General features: G+C 47.0%; 1 long non-coding RNA gene across 12 annotated transcripts in view; it reads left to right on the top strand.

Moving 5' to 3' along the window:
- LOC135385145 (uncharacterized) overlaps positions 1-19,161 on the top strand; it is a 67,439-nt gene that overhangs the window by 26,526 nt on the left and 21,752 nt on the right. The window contains exon 8 of one of the 12 annotated variants that reach the window (XR_010420311.1): positions 3,009-3,163. The exons of the other annotated variants lie outside the window; for them this stretch is intronic. This is a non-coding gene — a long non-coding RNA (uncharacterized LOC135385145). The remainder of the gene's footprint in view (positions 1-3,008; positions 3,164-19,161) is intronic. 12 annotated transcript variants of the gene reach the window in all.

Genomic DNA, 19,161 nt, shown 5'->3' with positions numbered 1-19,161 from the left:
CTTAACTCGAAACCCCGCTTATCTCGAAATTTTTTCCGGTTTTTACGACTTCGAGTTATCGGGGGTTTACTGTACAGTAGAACCTCGTTAATTCGAACCTCAGGGGACCACAGATTTTTGTTTGAATTGTCAGGAAGTCTGAATTATCAGAACCTGTGTTCCAATCCAAGATTCAGGGGTCGGATTCACAAAGAGCTCGTGCGACGGAATCTGTCGTAACTCTGTCGTACGGGAAAGCTACGACGAAGTGTAGATTCACGAACGGCGCGTGTTACAAAATCTTCGCAGCTTACGGCGGAATCCTGTGAGAGCTCCCGAGCAGTCTTACGAAGAAAGTTGGCGGCGTTACAGTGAAACCCGCCTATAACGATATTCACGGTCATCGCGAATTCAGTCGTTATATGAGGGACATCGCTACAGGAGGGTTGACCGTGGATAGCGTCACGCTGCGGAAATAGCAAAATGCGCGCCCTCCCACACGCGACGCAAAAGAGAGACGCAACGATAAAGGCTCGGGAAATTGTCTTTTATTGAAAATTACGTCGTTATTTTCGATTGCACTTGATCCTCATTGCAAAGGCGAGCAACGTCACGTTCAACTGCGTCTAAGTGGGCGACATATTGAGCCGGGAGCCCTCGTTCCACAATGAAATTTCGGAGGACGTCGACAGCAAGGAGCGTGCCTCCACATGTTGTCGTTGACGAGGCGTCTTCATCCTCATCTGACGTGCTGTCGTCCTCTGCGTGGCGGGATTGTATTTCCTGGACAATTGTATCTTCCATCACCGGTTCGGTCACAAAGACGTCATTGTCAACGCAGAGATACTCGTCCAACGACGTGTCTTCCCCCACCAAGTTTGAGTTCCTCGCCTGTTCCCACATGCGTTGTGTCCACAGCAAAGTCTGCCTCGTCGTCGTTGTTGATGATTGTTTCGAGTTTGGGCGGTACGAAACCTCCTTTCAAAAAGCAGTTTCGTATCGTGGAGCGCCACAACTCATACCACGCCGCACTCAGAAACTGAACAGCCATTAACGGCGTTACTTTCAGTTCCGGGACATGGTCCTGTCCCAGCGCTCTGCTCCGGTCAATGTCGAAGATAATTCTGTCGACCACACGTCGTCTGTAAAACAGCTTCACGTTGGCGATCACGCCCATGTCCATAGGTTGAAGGCCAGCAGTCATATTCAGCGGCAGAAAAAGAACTTCCACTGACGTTAGGTTCGCCTCAACATGGTGCGCCGTACAGTTATCAAGGAGCAATAGAACTTTCCGTTGCTTTCTTCGCATTTCAGTGTCGGAACTCTTCAAGCCACTCCTTGAAAAGCTCGCAGGTCATTCATGCTTTGGTATTATTGCGGTACCGCACAGGGATCACTGCGGCACTTGTAAAGCCACACGGCCTCTGCGATTTCCCAATGACGAACGGCATTCTGCGGTCGCTACCGTCCATATTTGCACAAAGGAACACTGTGAGTCGTACCTTGCTGTGTTTTCCACCTGCACAGTCTTCTCCCTTAAGTGCGTGTGTTCCTGAAGGTGGTGAAACAGTCCAGTTTCATCACCGTCGTACCTGCGTCGCGGGCTGCTTCTTTCCGCAGTTTCTCTGCTGTCTTCAGAATCGTTGACACCGTGGACTGTGATAGGCCGTACTTCTGCACGATGGACGACACCTTTGTTCCTCCTGATGCTCCTCGATAATCGCCAGCTTGACACTCAAGTCAATCGCTTTCTGTTTTTTTGGCTGGGACGCCATCGTTGACGACGCTGCCGATGATGCGCAAACGCAGGAGCCGGGAGCAGAATGTCACAAATTGCATCTTGCTGGAGTAGAATGACTGTGGCGACCGGACCGAAAGAGGTCACGGAGTCGCACAAAGGGGGTCCGTGTGCAAAGGGTGCTATGACCTATGACTCAGGGCACAGCCCCGCGGTGTTCCGTTCCCGGTTTTCCCTCTGTCCTACAATTCGCGAAAGGGCATAGCGCCCGACAGCACACATTGTGCAAGAGTGTGCTCACGGGCGGCGGCCATCGTTGTACGACACACTTGGAACGGCGATCTCTATCGTTACATGAGGGTCAATTGTCCATAGACATCATGTATTTTCTGACGGTAAAAATAGAAATGTTCGTTTTATTAGGTTTATCGTTGTGCGAGGAATCGTTATGTGCGGATCTCCTGGTCTCGGTGACAGCGGCGGCGGAGCGCGAGCACCGAAGGGCGCATCTCAAACGTTGGCAGGGGGAGAGGGGGGAGTGAAAAATTCGGCTTGACCAGGGTCGAGGTTTGAATTGAGCTTCAGATGCATTGAATGAATACATAGCGTGCCAAACAAAACTTCGAAATTTGTTTGCATTAACCGGGAATTTGAATTATTCGAGTTCGAATTAACGAGGTTCTGCTGTATAACTAGGGCTTGAGGTTTTCGGGAAATATTTTTGACAGAATTCAGGGGGTAAAAATCGGGTGAAAAAGGGCATGCCCAAATTCAGGTGGAATCGGGTGCAAAAATCTCGACAAGGGTGCAATACAGGTAAAAATCGGGTTTATTGAGTAACGTTATGGTATACGTACTGAAATCGAAAAGAAAATACACAGCAGCATGAATGAATACTGCATATAGGAAAGTAAAAATTACTAGAAGAAGACTGCACAAAAGTTCACAGGATCTGCAAGTGAGACACTCCTTCAACGTTCAGTGTAGGCACTTGTTCACAAACAACATTGCACTCATTTTGAGTGTTTCACTACTCAAAGATGACCTTTCAGGCCCTATATTAGTCAGTTCCATGCCGCTCGACAGACATACATGAACTGGTAGAGTTGATTGGCGTATTTGAAGAGCGCTCCAAACTTGATCACCGCAGCTCTTACGTCAGCCACTGACTCGTGTGACAAGGCTGCATTGACAGCCACGTGTATATGATGGGGAATGTCCTTGACATGCAAGATGCTCAGGTTTTCACAGTCGCAGACGTCTCTCACAGCTTTTTTCATATATTCTGCAGAGTCACTAGCTACTGCTGGAACGTCCTCCCACGACTTCCCGTATCTTTCGAGAGCTGAGGAGAGCACCCTGCTTACAGTCACACTGTTGCAGGCACTCACTTGTGACACATCAACGAGATGCACCGCTTTTTCATGACTTTCAGCGTCGAAGTAGGTGAGCAGGGTGTTTACCGTCGGTACTGCTAAGACATCCGGTGATTCGTCGACAGTTATGCTTATCTTCGCACCGTCAATTTTTCATCTTATAACCGCTACTTGCGTTTCGAACACTTCCTTTAAATGCTTATTACAGAGCTGCTTGGCACCTGGCATTGTTCTTGTGGCAGGGCAGTAGCACTTCATGAAGTCCCCAAGCGCACCATCCGCGTGTTGTAGACTGAGTCCAGCAAAACACAACGCACGCACGAAGTCGTGAATAGCGCCTGTGCACTCTTTCTCACATTCACGATCGCGGATGAGGATATCATCTATGGTCGCCTGCTTCGATTCGACTTCTTCAGACATTGCTTGCTCTTTCATCCTCTTGTGTCTTTGTGAGGCCACGTGCTCTCTGACACAGTCGTAGGGCTTTTTGGCGGGGTCCAGAGACAGTTGTAGTGAGCACTACCGACATACTAGAGCCAGAGATTCTGGGCCCGCACAGCCTCTCGCCTTCTTGCTTAGTTTCATGTCCGGAAAATCATGAATCCATTCCTCCGCTGTCTTGTTTCGCCGTCCCATAGTGATGGCGTCGCAAAGCGAAACTTCCAAAGTGTACACAGCCGGCCAGTAGCGCGTGCGCAAGGCGTCCAACTCGAGGCATTCTTGGCTCTTTCTCTTTCCCTCCTACCCTCTTCTGCGCATGCTCTTCTGGCTCTTCTCACCCTTTCACGGCGGAACAGGGTCGCCAGAGTAAGCCAGAGCACCGGCGTTGCGTTTAGCTTTTCTGTCGCCTTGTTGCGCGGAATATGATACACGCTTGGATCGGGGCTGGATTTGGGGAGAAATCGGGTTTAACCCGAATAACCGAACGTGCGTTCGGGGGGTAGAAATCGGGGGAAAAATCGAAAGCCTCAAGCCCTATGTATAACAGATGGCCGACATCAAGGTTAAGGACAGTCAGCGCTTCGTGAACTTTTGTGAGCAATCTGTCTATGGTGTGAGCCATCTATGTTGCGTGTGATAGGACATACACCGGAACCTTGATGATGCACGTGGTCTGTTCTGGATTATTCCCTGCAGGGCAGGGATGGATCCAGACCCTCGGTTTGTCAGGATATAAACTGATTGTAAGCCCCAAGCTGGGGCATTCAGAGAGAAAAGCGTGCTCTTGTGCCCATCTCAGCAAGAGGCCAAGTATTCTACCCATTGCGTAGAAGTACTCGGGGGGAAATGTTGCAAGTCTTCTGAGGGCAGCTGAGGTTCAGCAAGCTGCTTCTCACAAGGTGTTCAATGCTATGTTTGCATTATGGGACTGTCTGAAAGACACATCATCAGGGAATTATGTTGCCCTATGAGGCTGGAAGGAGTAGAAGATGAAGAAGCTATCCAATTGGGAGAAAAGCTAAAAAGAGGCATGCAGCAGGCAGTTCAGAAAGCACAAGTGATCCTTGAAAACAGTGAGAGCTGGCGGTTCTTTGAAAGCGTGAGGGCCTTGGACACACTAAAAGTCAAGTCTCTGTCACATTAACTCACCAAATCCAAGAGCATTCAAGCCATAGAAACAGAAGGTTTACACCTCCAGGTGGAATGGCTACTTTATCTGCAGACAGCCAAGGACCTGACGTCTTCGGACCATGACTTGGCTCCATTGGTGTCTGAGCAGATAAGCCCACCTGCTCAAGCCTTTGACATAATTGGGTATTTGACCAGAATGAGGGTACTCGCTCCAAATTTAGCATCTATTAAGATCAAGTAATTGTTACTTCCTATAAACTCTGTAGATGCTGAGAGATCTTTCAGCAGGTATGAAATGATTGTAGGCGACAGAAGGCATTCTCTGTCAAAGGAGAACACAACATATCATGTAATGTTGAGCCACAACAGTGCAATTTTCTTGATCTGTACTTCGATAAAATGTTTTTGGTCCCACATTATTCAAGAACATTAAGTGTTTCTCATTACAAGCAGCCGTTGACTCCTTACTGCAGAAAATCGCGGAATTTACAAGTCGGTCCCGTGGAATTCCGAATTTAACCGCAGCAGAAAACTGGGGACCTTAGCTAGAATGCACTTTGCATTTCCTATACCTCACTTGAGTAAAAAAAAAAGAAAGAAAAGGTGTTGCCCAACATTAGCCCAAACACCACTGCTCAGGACGCAATCTGTGCAATGCAGAACCAGTTCCACCACCATTCAAAGCCGTAAACCTACCTGTCACTGTGGGGTCTTAGTGCAAAGCAACACCTTACTAAATATTAGTACCTGCACAACAAACATGCGTTGCAGTCACCGCACATACCCCAGAGTTAGATGTTCGTGGTGTGTGTAAACACTTGACTGCAAGCCTCTTGCACTTAGCGGCTTCTGGAATATTTGCACACTTGAGAGCCAATTGGAGTTCCCTGCCAAAAGGTATTTTATGCAAGTGAATCGGATCCATCCCACAACGTCATCATCACAATCAAGTCAGACGTTACCTGTGTAAAGTCAGACAAGTTACACATTCTAAAGAAGTGACACTAGGAATACTATCTCAAGTACCCATCATCATCATCTCACACACACACTGTTTCTGATGCCAGAAGCCTGAATTAGTGGCCAGGAATTACCGATGCACTCTCCATTGCACTCTCCGTTGCAAGCTTCATCAGGGCCACACACGAGACACAAAGTTCAGTGGGCCAAAGAGGTTCAGTGAATTTAGCGACCGCGAATGATAAACAACAAGCTTTCCTGTGGAGTGATGTGGTCTTTGATTTGGTACATTTTTCGTGCACACAGATGTACAGTAAGGCTTCATTAATTTGGTTTTCACGGGATTTCAAATGTCCAAATCCAAATGTCGAATTATCAAATGGACAACAAATTAACAGCTTCATTTGCCTGATTAGAGCAGTTTCATTTCCTGAAAAACTTAATTCTTGTCATCTGGTTCTATTGCAAAATCTGTGCATTGACTACAAATTTCCTGGTCAGAGGAAGGTGTGTCTACGCCTGAATGCTGTCAGGGGGACTGTTACAGAAGCCCTCCAGAAGGGCCAGCACCTTCCTTTATGGTGTGACGTGGTAGCTCATTCTCACGATCGGATTCTTCATCAGATGCAGCTCCATCTGATACAGTCGAACCTCGATATAACGAAGCCCACGGGGACTGCAATTTCTTTCGTTGTATCGAACATTTCGTTGTACCGAATTGAAGGTCACGGATCGCGACCTTTGCGAGGGCGCGCGCTGTACATGAGCGTCGATAACTCCCGCTACGATGCGGAAAAGATTTTCGTTAAAAATGACAACAACTACAAATACAGCGCCAAAGTGAACCTACGGTATTTTATTCTTGCGTGAAATAGCCGGTTATACGCGTCTGCGTCGTGCCTAGAAGACGCGGTGTCGCGCATTGTTCGTACGCCGCCGAAGCCTCCGCAGCTTTCTCCATATCGTGTTGCGATCTCCCGCAAACCTTCTACGTCTACGACAGTGCGTTTTCCGTAAGGCTCTCCGTTGCTACGGCATGTTTGTCCCCGTCAAGAAAATCATCTAGGCTGATTTCGTCACTTACGCCGCCACGCGAAGGAAGCGTTTCCCACGCGCGCGATGGCGCCTTACGTCTCGTGCTCTTTTTACTTGGCTGCAACCGGACAGTTCAAAACAAGCGCGAAAAGGAGAAGCCTCGGAAGAAAATCCCTGACCTTCCAATGACTCAGACTTCCTTTCATAGGCACCAGATTCCTCCCGACCCTAATCGCGCGTGCCATCTTTCGCCGCGGGAACAGGACGCTACTTGCGCCCTTTGTTTTCATGACCCTAAAGTCGGCTTTGGGGTCATAAACCTTATCTCGTTCTTTCGCTGTATCGAGGCGGCGGCTAAAAAGTGTTTCGTTGTAGCGGGAGTTAAAATACATTGATCTCTATGGCCCTCTGCCGGGGAATCCAAATTATTTCGCTCTATCGCGAATTTCGTTATATCGCGTTTCGTTGTAACGAGGTTTGACTGTATGTTGGTGCCCAGGATGTCATTACCAATCTCATCTCCAGTCAAACGTCCCACACTGAACTCAGTCGACAATCATAACATAATCCGAAATGTGTGCGAGAGAAGGCAGCACACTATGAAAATGGCATTGATACTCTTTGCTCCACGCGCCTCACAACCCACGTGTTGCACAAAATCAGAATGCCGAAAGCAGTTTGCAATGATGTGTGCTAGCACATTCGTCAATGTGTGTACCGAATGTCGACAATGCTGAGAAGCTTCACATTGTATTGCTCTCCTGCTTCCATACGCAACAGCATTCATTCCAGCGTATAATATCTGTACTTGTCCTCACATACTGTACGATGCCCTGGTCTATTGGCTGGGGCGTGGGTGGTGCGTTCGGAGGCAGGAACACAAATTTGATGCACTGTGGGTCCTGCACGCTGCAGTGTGCACTGTGGCTGCAATGATAAAAATCACCTTGCGCTTCTCAGCTGCGAAGTTGTTCTCCAGTTGCAGAAGCCAGTTGCGGAAGATATCAGATGTTATCCACGCCTTGCGATTGGCAGCATGATGACGCACTGCGAGATGCTTTATGTTTTTAAAACATCTCCACTTCTGTGCTTTGCCAATTACAAGTAGTTGCAAGTGCTCAGTTTCAGCCATGTTTGCAATCGTTATCCTTTCTTTGTTTCTTTTGGCACTGACGCACGGTCCCCCTTTTGAGGTGACAGTTTTGTCTGGTAGAGCGTTGAAAAACAGTGTCTTGTGCATTGAGAATGTCACACAGTTCATAAGCACTGACGTGCTTGTGCAGCTCAACCTCTTGAACACAACACAACACCGTGGTGGTCGTTAAGGTGGGCCACCTTTCCAAGGCCTACATCCATCCATTGAGTCTACGTCTATTCGCGATGCAAACTTCTCAGCTTAGGGGCAGATAAGCGGTCTGCTTAAAGGAAGTTGTGCATCTCAGCCACTTGCAATCCATCCAAGAAGCACGTCTTTAGTTGTGGATTTGCAGCCGTTTCAAAACGCTTTCTCTTCGTGTGGAATCTTCCAGTTTCAGAAGTGCCGAATATCTGGTGTTCGTTCTTTATATACGACTATGTGGCTACTGTGCTCCTCTTGATGTCGTATTTCCGCATCACTTCCTCTCAAGAAGTGCTATCCTTCAGGTCCTTCAGTATTTCGACCTTCATGGCCAGGTTCTTTGCATTATACTTAGGGCCCTCAGTTTTCGGGTTTTATTTTTTGTGAAAATCGGGGGGGTAAATATCGGGTTGAAAATCAGGACCTGCCAAACAGGGTAAAATCGGGTGATATACTAAGAAGTGATATATTTTTGGTTGAAAAAACAAACAAACTTTTATGTGTTGAAATTAATTAATTAATATTAGGGGGTTTACGTCGCGAGACAACTGAAATCATGAGCGACGCCGCAGCGGTTGGTCTGTGAAGTGTTGAAATTAAGTGAAAGAATATTTATTAAGAGACTGGTAGATAATTCACTGTATAACCACTAAGGCTTGCACTGGCCCCAGTGTATAAAAAGAATAAGTTGCATGTTCAGTAAAGCATCGTCCATCGATGAGCGTTGAGAGCATGCTCACGCTCGTGTTGGTATACCTCGTATATCGTTGGCTGTTGCTGCATCCTCTTTACTTTGCTGATACTCCCTACAATCTACTACTACTACTCCGTACAAGATTTAAAAGTTGGCTTCACCTAACACTTCTGTGTATTACGTGCAAACCCACTTCAAGGAACGCTGAGCGTTGCTTAAGTCTTTGTTTCTTCGCTGTTTAGCGTGATTCTTCCTGATTCCTTTGCTAGTTTTGGTAACAGCACAAGAAAGGGTCTCGTCGACGTCCACGGAAAGCACTAACCGTACAAAAATCCAACACTGAAGTTTTCAACTTACTTATTGACACAAGCTTTCATGTAGCAGACTACATTTCTTCGGGTGTGAAAAACACAAGGCATTTTTCGTACGAAACCAGTGTATTACAGTCGAGCCCGTTTATTACGATCTTCAATATAACGATAACTCCGATAATGCGATCAAATCGTCGGTTCCCGTCATCGCTTCCATTGAAATACATGCATTTTGAACTTTGTTTGAACGATCGCCAAAAAGAGCGTTCGCTCGCCTACAGCGATCGGAATTTTCCCTCGTGTCCGCAAAAAAGGTGGGAAGACACAGAAAGAATGTTCCGTTTATCAGTCAACAATTCCAGCAGGTCATTTTGTAGTGGTTTTTAGGTCGGAGGCCAGTGGGTAGGGCGATTGTTCATGCGCAACAAAAAGGATTAGCCACGTTTCTTCCTGAACATAAACGAAGGCGATGACCTCAAGGCGCACAATGCGTCATCATCAAAGCTGCGCGTTCGCGGCCTTGTCACGTTCGGGGAGAGAGTCACCTTCCTCCTCCTCCTCTTCTTCTCCACTTTCGCTTTCTCCACTTTCGGAGTTGCTACCGTTTGGTGAGCATGGAGTCAACGTCTTTAGCGAAGAGGAAAGGCATTAGCGTTGACACAAAGCTTTGCCTACTTGACGATCATCGTTCCGGTGTTCCGGTAAAGGCCCTGGTTGTCAAGTACGGTCTCTCCCAGTCCACGGTGTCGACCATCATCAAGAACGAGGAGAAACTACAAGCCTCCGCCACAGCCGATGCCGCGTCTGGACGACGAAAACGCTTGCGGGGAGCAGCGCTACCCGACGTGGAGGACGCTCTCTACAAGTGGTTCATTGAGGTTCGAGGTCGGAACATTCCAGTGAGTGGTGCTGTCCTTATTGCCAAGCCAAAGCAGTTGGCATTTATCATGGGGTACGACAACTTCAACCCTGGCAACGGCTGGTTACATCGTTTTAAAGAAAGGCACAACATAAAGTTCAGGAAGATCATTGGAGGGGCAGCCAATGTGGATAGCGCAAAGGTAGAGGAATGGATGGACACCCACGCCGCCAAGATCGCATACCGGGAATGCGATGTCTACAATGCGGATGAAACCGCATTATTTTTCCAACTGTTGCCATCCCACACGCACGCAATGAAAAATGAAACATGTGCCTGCGGGAAACACAGCAAGGTGCACGTGACTGGTTTGCTGTGTTGCAATATGGACGGCAGCGATCGCCAGAAAGTTTTTGTCATTGGCAAGTCCGCAAAGCCTAGGGACTTTTGACGGCTGCACAGTTTACCGGTGCGATATAAAAGTAATTCCAAAGCGTGGATGACGAAAGTCTTGTTCTCCGAGTGGCTGGTGGAGCTAGATAGACAAATGGCAACAAAGGGAAGAAAGATACTTATGCTTCTTGACAACTGCAGCGCACACCGCGTTAACCCTCGCCTGACTAACGCGGAAGTGCTTTTCCTGCCCGCAAATAGCACATGCAAGACCCAACCACTTGACATGGGAATAATAGCGAATTTCAAGGCGCTGCACAAGCAAAGGGTAATTGAAAGGATCCTCTGCAACATCGGCCCCAATCCAACAACCCCGGATACATCCACGACTACGATGAAGATAACCATGGGGATGGCCGTCCAGATGATGTATGGCGCGTGGCACGAGATCAAACGACAGACGATCCGCAGCTGTTTCCTGAAGGCGGGTATGCTTATGCCAGACGAGAACACAGACCTGAATGAAGGAACGGAGGTCTCTTGCGCCGATGTTGTTAAGGCTGCGTGGGAGCAGTTGCCGCTACCCGCAGAAGTATATTTGGAGGACTTCTTGTCAGTCGACAGTTCACCTCATTATTGCAACGGATTTTGAGGGACAAGGGAAGCTGTCATGGCCCCATTAATCTAACTTATCACTAAACTAACCAAGTTGATGATGTCTTAGATTAGTTTAGTGAAGTTAGGTTAGATTAATAGGGCCATGGACGCTTCGATAATGAAGTTGGGAGTGCGAGGCAAGCTGCCAAGCAGCACTAATCTAACCTAATATGTCACTAAACAAAGTGTATGATGTCATAGGTTAAAGATGGCTTTCCCGTAACACAAATCAATGAATCGAAAAGTTCTGCTAAATCTACAGACGTACAACACTAAGCATTAGTTGAAGTGGGCTTGACCGCAATACACGGAAGTGTTAGGTGAAGCCAACTTTCAAATGGTGACACCTACCAATTAACATTTTTCACGCTAGAAATCAGACCTGCATGCAAGCGTCCACAGATCCAAACCCGACGTGTTTTGTTTACTTCACCAGCAAGACGTGGCGCGGTCGCGCGATTGCCGTAGTTCGTGCATGTGCGGATCAAGTCCTTGGTTTCCACTTTCGCAAGCCCGGTTTACGGGTTTTATCGGGTTAAACCCGAACTATTTTGATGTAAATCGGGGGGGGGGGGGGTAAAAACGGGCTTTATCGGGTTTTACCCGAAAACTGAGGGCCCTAATATACTTCATGTGTTTCGCTGGATTCTATGCAGTAGCAATGTGCAAGGGTTCAGCAGATGGAATGAAGGCAAGAGCCAGCAAAATGAAACTGATGAAACTACCACATGGTTCAGCAGCCACGCTAGCTGCACCACGGACTGGACTAATAAATGCCGCTTCACATGTGCAACGTGATGCTTGCTACCTTAACCTGGCTCTGTCTGCTCTGCTGCTCCTTGGTCCCGCAGCCACAAGTGTGAAATTATCCTGTACGCGGCTTTTTATGTCCAAATTAGGGAGTGTCCATCCCTATACATTAACAGGCAGTTTTACCGGGATCAAGCCTGAATTCTGAATTTCCGAACTAACCGGGGTTAAATTATCGAGGTTTTACTGTTGAAAACAAAGTGTGACACTGGCATTTAAACTTCTGTAACTAACAGATAAAAAAAGTCATTCTGGGAAGCACACAGTAAAAAAGATTAACTGGGGAAATTTCTGTTCAGTGACACACAACTGCTGGAATCCCAATATTTGAAGTCAAAGTCAAATATAAAATCGAATGGGGGAATAAATGCGGAATACCGAATCGAATCTCGCTAATTGGAACTCCACGGGAACCGTACTTTTGTTTGAACAAAGCAGAGTTGGGACTAGCGGGAGGTCCACTGAATAATGGCAGTAAGTGTGGGGTGAGTGCAAATCATGTCAGACGCGTTGCAGCTTCCGAGGCTAAGCCTTGTGAATGTGCTCTTCGCTTATGTTCCTCAATGTTCTATCATGCAGCATGGTCCACATTAGATCCCCAAAAAACCCCGTAAAATCAGCATTTATTTACAGAAGAGATAACTAAGGTACCTGGTTTTCTGTTGTGGCAAATTCAAAATTCTGCGGCACCGACTCGTAAATTTTCCCGCGATTTTCTGCGACAAGCAGTCAATGGCTGCTTGAAATGGGAAACACTTTATTTTCTTGGATAATGTGGGAACAAAAATATTTTATAAAATTACAGATTGAAAGCACTGTTGTGGCTCAGCATTACATACATGATATCTTGTTTTCTCCTCTGACAAAGACAAAGGTCTGTCAACTGCAATCATATTATACCTGCTGAAAGATCTTTCAGCATCTACAGAGTTTATAAGAGCATCATATGAATAATATAAAAGGGAGCTTGCAATACATGCCCTGTGGAAGTTACAGCACACACTTTTTGTTTCTGTGCTGTAGGCATTATTGAAGAGTCTTTAAAGGTGAACTTCCAGACATCAAATCAAAGTCCCCCACTACCACCGCTAAACTGCACACAGGAGGGACGCTGCCCCTTCCTCAGGTGAATTATGCACAATAAAATTTGGCTAATGTTATCTTAAGCTAAACTACAATCTGTCTGTGCTGGTCATACAGCATGTGCAGTTTCGTAAAGCAAGCTTCGCCTCATGCAGGGAAACTTCAGGTGAAGCCCACTTTCGGGAGTTGTCGGTGAATAGTACGATATTCGGAAATCCGAATATTGGGTATTCAGTTTGCGAACGAAATACTTTGAGTGATTGATATTTGATTCGAATTCGACAACTCAAATATCCACGCACCCCTAAAAACAAGGAATTTCGTGAAATTCCGTGCCAAACGAAGGATTCCGCGATGAATTCCGGATTCCGCAATATTTTGCGGAATCGCACAAAACCTGGGGCCTTAGAGATAACATACCTTTACATCATGAAGTAATCTGTTAACTGCGTGTGCAGAGCGCCATCCGCGTTGTCCTCGCTGGAAAAGTAGCACCGTGTCATATCTAGTGCCGATACTACTTCTGATGCCCTTGGTATCGGCACCGGCTCACTGATTTGTTCACCCCAGTCATCATCACTGTCCGTAGCAGGGTCTTCAGGCTCAGTCTGGTTGGAGCACACAAACTTGATGATTTCTGCATCAGTCAACGGTCCACATGTGTCCTTGCCTTCGTCCGCATTGACATAACTTTCGAAGGTAACTCCCTGCGGCACGTTGAAACAAGCTTCATCAATCAGGCGCTTTTAGTAATCGGAAGAAATCTGTTCCACGCTCGCAGTGTCCTCCAAGGATACGCTGAAACCACACTTTCGAAAGCAATTGGCGATAGTTTCGGGTTTCACGGTCTTCCACGACCTTGCCAGAATATGGACTGCTCCCAGGAGATCCACGTCATATCGACTGTCATTATCCAAACACAGAATGATTCTTTCCAGTAGGTGTCTCCTCTACAGAGTCTTCAAGTTCTGAATAATTCCTAAGTCCATCTGCTGCGAGACGGCAGTTGTGTTTTTGTGGCAGAAATGCCAAGCGGATCGCCTTGAGTCCCTTCACATCACAATGTGCAGAGCAGTTGTCCACTCGCTGGCGCTTTCTGGATGGTTCCACATTTTCCTTTTCATATGCAGCGAAGATAGTGTCTTTGTTCTTGATATACGTGGACAACGTACTTTTTCTTTATGTAATGTGTATACTATTCTTTATCCTATTTCTGGTGCTCGGGAGACGGTAAATCCCCATGAGTAGGAGCAATCTAGCAAGCCTTTCGAAAAATGGTTCGAATTATTGGAGGCAGAAATACATTGGTTCTGTGGGGCGTATGACGGTGCCAACAGTCTTGGCCGCAAAATTGGAAAGACCTCATTTTTGGTGTCTACGTTATAGGTCGGCAACTGTGCTTGTGGGAGTGACTGCGATGCACATTCCTGAAAAATGCGTCTTATTATCAAAGGTATTCACCCTCGTTGTGCAGCAGTAAATTCTCTGCGTCTTCTTTCGGCTTCTACAAAACTTCCCCTTCTAGCAAGTGTCAATACAGTCAACCCGCGTTTATCCGGACTTCGTTTATCCGGATCCTGCACTATCCGGACAAAAAAGCATGGGGATGGATTTCTCCCTATGTATTTCACCCTCGTCTATCCGGACTTCAGCTTCCGGACTCTGACGAGAATTCCAGAGAACAGAAGTGACTAATACCCAACAATCGGCTTCATTTATCCGGACATTGTCCAGGGACGACACTTGGCCCGCACCTAGTCAAGCGAGGTCGAGGACCCTGGTCGTGGCCTCCTTTTCATTGACACAAAGGGGGTGTTGCTAGGAAGAATTTTCTCCCTTTCCGGCTTTGCACGTTACACAAAAGTAATCCACTGAGCAGTCTGGTCATTTCAGACTGAGAAGGTCCGCAACGAGGACCCCTGCGCTGCAATCACAGATGACGACATCGTCAGTGTCGTCCATTCCGATAGCGTTCAAGTGGAACCTAGTGATGAAAGCGGGGATGCACCAGCTGTGATGGTAGAAAATGCGTGGGCGGCAGCGCTAGTATTTTTCCAGCACCAGAACAATATTTCGCAAGTTAATGCCATTAGCACAGGTTTGCAACTGGATGTGTGTATTAGAATAAAACAGATAACAATGGATAGTTTTCTGTGTAATGGTCATTAAAGATGTCATTTTAGGATCGCTCTGGATTTTCGTGTTTCCCTTATCCGGTTCTCCGCTATCCGGACATTTTCACAGGAAACGGAGCCGTCCGGATAAACGCGGGTCGACTGTACTACACTCTTTTTCTATAGCGTCGTTGTACAGGTCATAGGAGACTTTCTTGGTGACTTTTGGTGCAATACAGGGTGGGACCGAAGTGGTAACACTGAAACTGGATAAGGACCTAGCTTGACAAGTGGGTGCACAAGCCCTTAAAAAAAGTTTGCAGATTATCTCAGAGACAGAGAAAGCTGCAAATCATAAAGAAGACTGACTCGGCTTGGTCCTGTCTAGGACAAAAGAAGGCTAAGATAGAGAAATAAAGACTGCATTTGGTCAGATTAAACGAGGAAATCCTGTCCGAAAATCCTGTCCTACGTTCGAGACATGGAGGTGTCCAACTTAAGGAGTTTCGTTTTTTTTAAATGTTTCTTTCATGTTTTTTTCAATAGGGACTTGCAGGTGCAACAACATCGTGTCTAACATAAGGAGGTGCTTCGAGGTATCACTGTATGTCCTTGCACAAATTGTTCTTATGCAAACATCTAGCCCAAGGGTCTCAGACACACGAGTCGCAGGCTACATGTGGCCTGCAATGACCTATTCTGTTGCCCATGGGCCCTTGACCCTCAGACAACAGAAACAGAAACTATCCTTAAAAAAATTTTATAAAAAATTAGGAATAAAGCATACTTTCAGGCATTGTTTTTATCCTTGTCCTGCGCAGCGCTGCCTCTGTCCATGTTAGGCAGGATATATGCATGTGAGCAGTTCCTGTGGCTCATGAACCTAAACAAATTACGGACAGAGCCAGTACTGTAGAAGTGTTTTTTTTTTTTCGCGCGAAATTATTTTTCGCGTTTTTCGCGCACTCCTCCAAAATCGCGAATTTAAGTTCCCGCGAATAACTCTGGCCACATGAGGGCGAAAATCGTTCGGCGTTCGACGCTGTACCGTGACTACCTTGACCCTTTCTGCTCCATGCAGTGTAGGCAGTTTAAGCAAGCCGCAGAAGATTGTTTTATCCCATCAGGCTAGATGTAAGGAAATGAAAATCGATCACCCTACAAACCTTTACTCCTACAAACCCCTTGCACTGTACATACAGTATACCACTATACCACGAAGCCACAACATGCCTTTTCTCGCATTCTCAAAACCAGCTTGTATGATACTACCACACCTCAACCGAACTGTTCAGTGCCCTGAGTGATAATGAATGAGAACTGCTAAAATCAAGTGGCTGACCTGCACACAGCCAGTACTATGGCCCCCTGCAGGGGCCCTAAAGGCCATTATACAGGGCATTTCCTCCCATGTCTGTGAGGAGAAGAAAAGAATTGACCTAGAATGCCGCCATCCACGAGAACAACGGATGTCTTAGTACTTGCCGAAACATGCCGGAGTGTTGACGGCGGCACGATATGCAAGAGCAAAGCACCCCCGGAAACCTGTGTCGCGAATTTGACTTCTCGCGAATAACTCCTCAAACCAGCTCTGTTTGGAAACGCGAAAATATTTTCCACGCGGAAAAAATGACTTCTACAGTATTTCAAACAGAGCTGGCGGCATCCATCGGCAGATCTGGTATCTCAATGGGAGTTTATTGTGCCACTCTTTTTCACGTTGGTGACAGCCGATTGTCCGGCCCGAAATCTGAATTATGGGGAGCCGGTGAATTTTTTGATGAATTAATGAGAGCTTCCTGCCATAGAAATACATGGTAGTTTAGACAGGACCAACTGGAGGAGCCAAATTATCTGAAATTCTGAATTAATGGGGGTCGAACTAATGAGATTTTACTGTATCAGTTTCTGCTGCTGAAACGCCAATTTCTTTTTTCGCCTCAAGGTAATCAGGAATGCGAGGTGGCCTACCAGGGTACTCCCCAGAAAATTCCGAGTGGTGGACATTTGACGACCGGGTCAGAGAGGGAAGGGGAATAGAGGAACAGTTTGGACGCGGTGTTTGCATGCAAATACAACAATAACTTTATTCACTCTTTTGGCACTCGGCTATCACACTTTTAACCTTCTGTTTTTCAGCTTTGCCCATTTGTCCACCACTATGTTATACGGGAAGTCTTTCACTGCTGGTCCCTCGCATGCAATTCGTATCAGACAGTCCAGGGAATCTTCCTTCAGTCGATTTTGCAGCTGTGTTTTGATGAGCTTCAATGCAGAGAAGTCCTTTTCACAGTCTTCTGTGTGCGGTGGCAGGACTAGGTGAAACCTGCTATATGTGACATTAAGGGATACAGCTCCCTAAGCTCTGTTGCCACACACAGCAGAAATTCTGCAGCCTCTAACTTCTGCGTCCTCTCAGACTCCAGAACAAAATTGGCAGAGCCTGTCCACTCTGCTAGCATGTAGCTGCTATAAGATTTTCCAAGCATGGAACACACTGTCTGAAGCGCAGCACAAATTTCAACCCCATTGCCACACACCATTTGTTGGCAGTCAGCTCTGGCTCACAGGAAGAAAAACTAGCCAATGTTGGATGGTCCTTAAATCTTTCCTTCACATTTTCTATGAGCCTGTCTAGAAATGCCCTTTTTGTGGCCTGTAGCCATGCTTCAGACTCATGAGTTACTTTCACTGAGACATCCTGGACCCGTATTTGGTGATTTTTCTGTGCTTCCAATGTCCTGATGGTTGAATTAATCATTCCTTGAAGCAGATCCACCTGCAGTGGCCTTGACTGCAGTGCTCGTGACAGCCTGTCAAGAGAGGGCAGAACCTCGCACATCATGAGCAGTGTGCCCACAAACTTCTCCTCCAAGATGAACTTCAGTAGTCCTGCAGCCTTGATGTCGCTCCTTTCTTCTGCCTCTCGTGACAGGCTGACTATGATTGCTGCAAAATTGTTGCGCACAGCTGCACATGATCCTCCAACACTCAACCAACGTGTAGCAGATGACTTCACAACTTTCCGTTACTCCATTTCCAGTACTCTCTGGACTGCACAAAGCCCAGCTGTACGCACAGAACTTGAAGCGTAAAAGTTGTACAGCTGTTGCAGGAGGTCCTTGAACTTTGCGACATAAGCAACTGCCTTAGCAGCCTAATTTGCTGCCAGGTTCAGCTTGTGGGCTCCACAGTGAATCCCAATAGCCTAACAGCACAGGGGAGGTGTTGCAGTCCTTTGTTTGTCTGTCAGCAGTTTCACTGCTCCACCTTTTGTTCCTGTCATGACAGGTGCATCAGTACCAATGCCACAAAGGCTCTTGAAATCAAGACACTTTTCCATGATGAACTTTTCAACAGTGGTTGCAGTGCTGGTGGCATTAAGAGCCACTACTCGTTCCTCACTCAACTGTGAATCGAGGCTTTCCAACACATCAATCATGGAGAGAAACTTCACTTTCAGTGCACCAATGAAGAGGTACCTGCAGTGGATTACCAGCTGTTCTACAGTGGTGCAGTCTGTAGTCTCGTCAAACATTAGTGCGTAATGCTCGCTTTGTCGAAGTTCATGTAAAATGTCATCCTCGATGACACCCGAAAGGCAAGATACCATCTCCTGGAGCGACCTCTGACTGCAGTAGGTAGCATTCCTTCCAGCTGTTATCTGTGCCTTGACATCCAGTCCCAGCGTGGCGAGCAAATCCAGAAGAGGCTCATAATTTGTCGTGTGTGCTACCCTGTGTTTGCAGAGATGGTACGGGATAGCGAACGCTTGTTTCATTGCGATCCGGGAGGCAGGCCGCCGCAGAATTTCAAGTGGTGATGCAGCCACCTTGCTGTGCGCCTCAAGCACGACAGAGTCCCGGTGCGAATTGTACGCTTCGTGTTTGCGTATGCACTCCAGCCGAATTTGTTTGCATGGCTCCTCGTTCCACATGGACCTGTCAAAGGACCTCTTGTTGTACTTTATGCACAGTTTGCAGAACATTCCCCCTCTTGCTTTGTCATAGATAAGCCAGGGATACTGACGCTGAAGGACGATGACTGCTTGTTCCCGATGTCAGTCTTGGGTGTACCACAGCTCGGCATTCGACGGTTCGAATTGCACCGTCCGGCGTGCACGAAAGCATGGGGCGCTTCGGTGTTGGCGTAGCTTAGACATTGTCCACAGCGTTCACATCCGTTGGTGCTGTATTTGCCTCACGCTCAGAGTCACGTTGGTCTGTGTTGCAAGACGCATG

Source organism: Ornithodoros turicata, chromosome 2, assembly GCF_037126465.1.
Source record: "Ornithodoros turicata isolate Travis chromosome 2, ASM3712646v1, whole genome shotgun sequence".
NCBI lineage: Eukaryota > Metazoa > Arthropoda > Arachnida > Ixodida > Argasidae > Ornithodoros > Ornithodoros turicata.
Note: the sequence above shows the minus strand (reverse complement) of the source record. Positions and strands in the feature narration are given on the sequence as shown.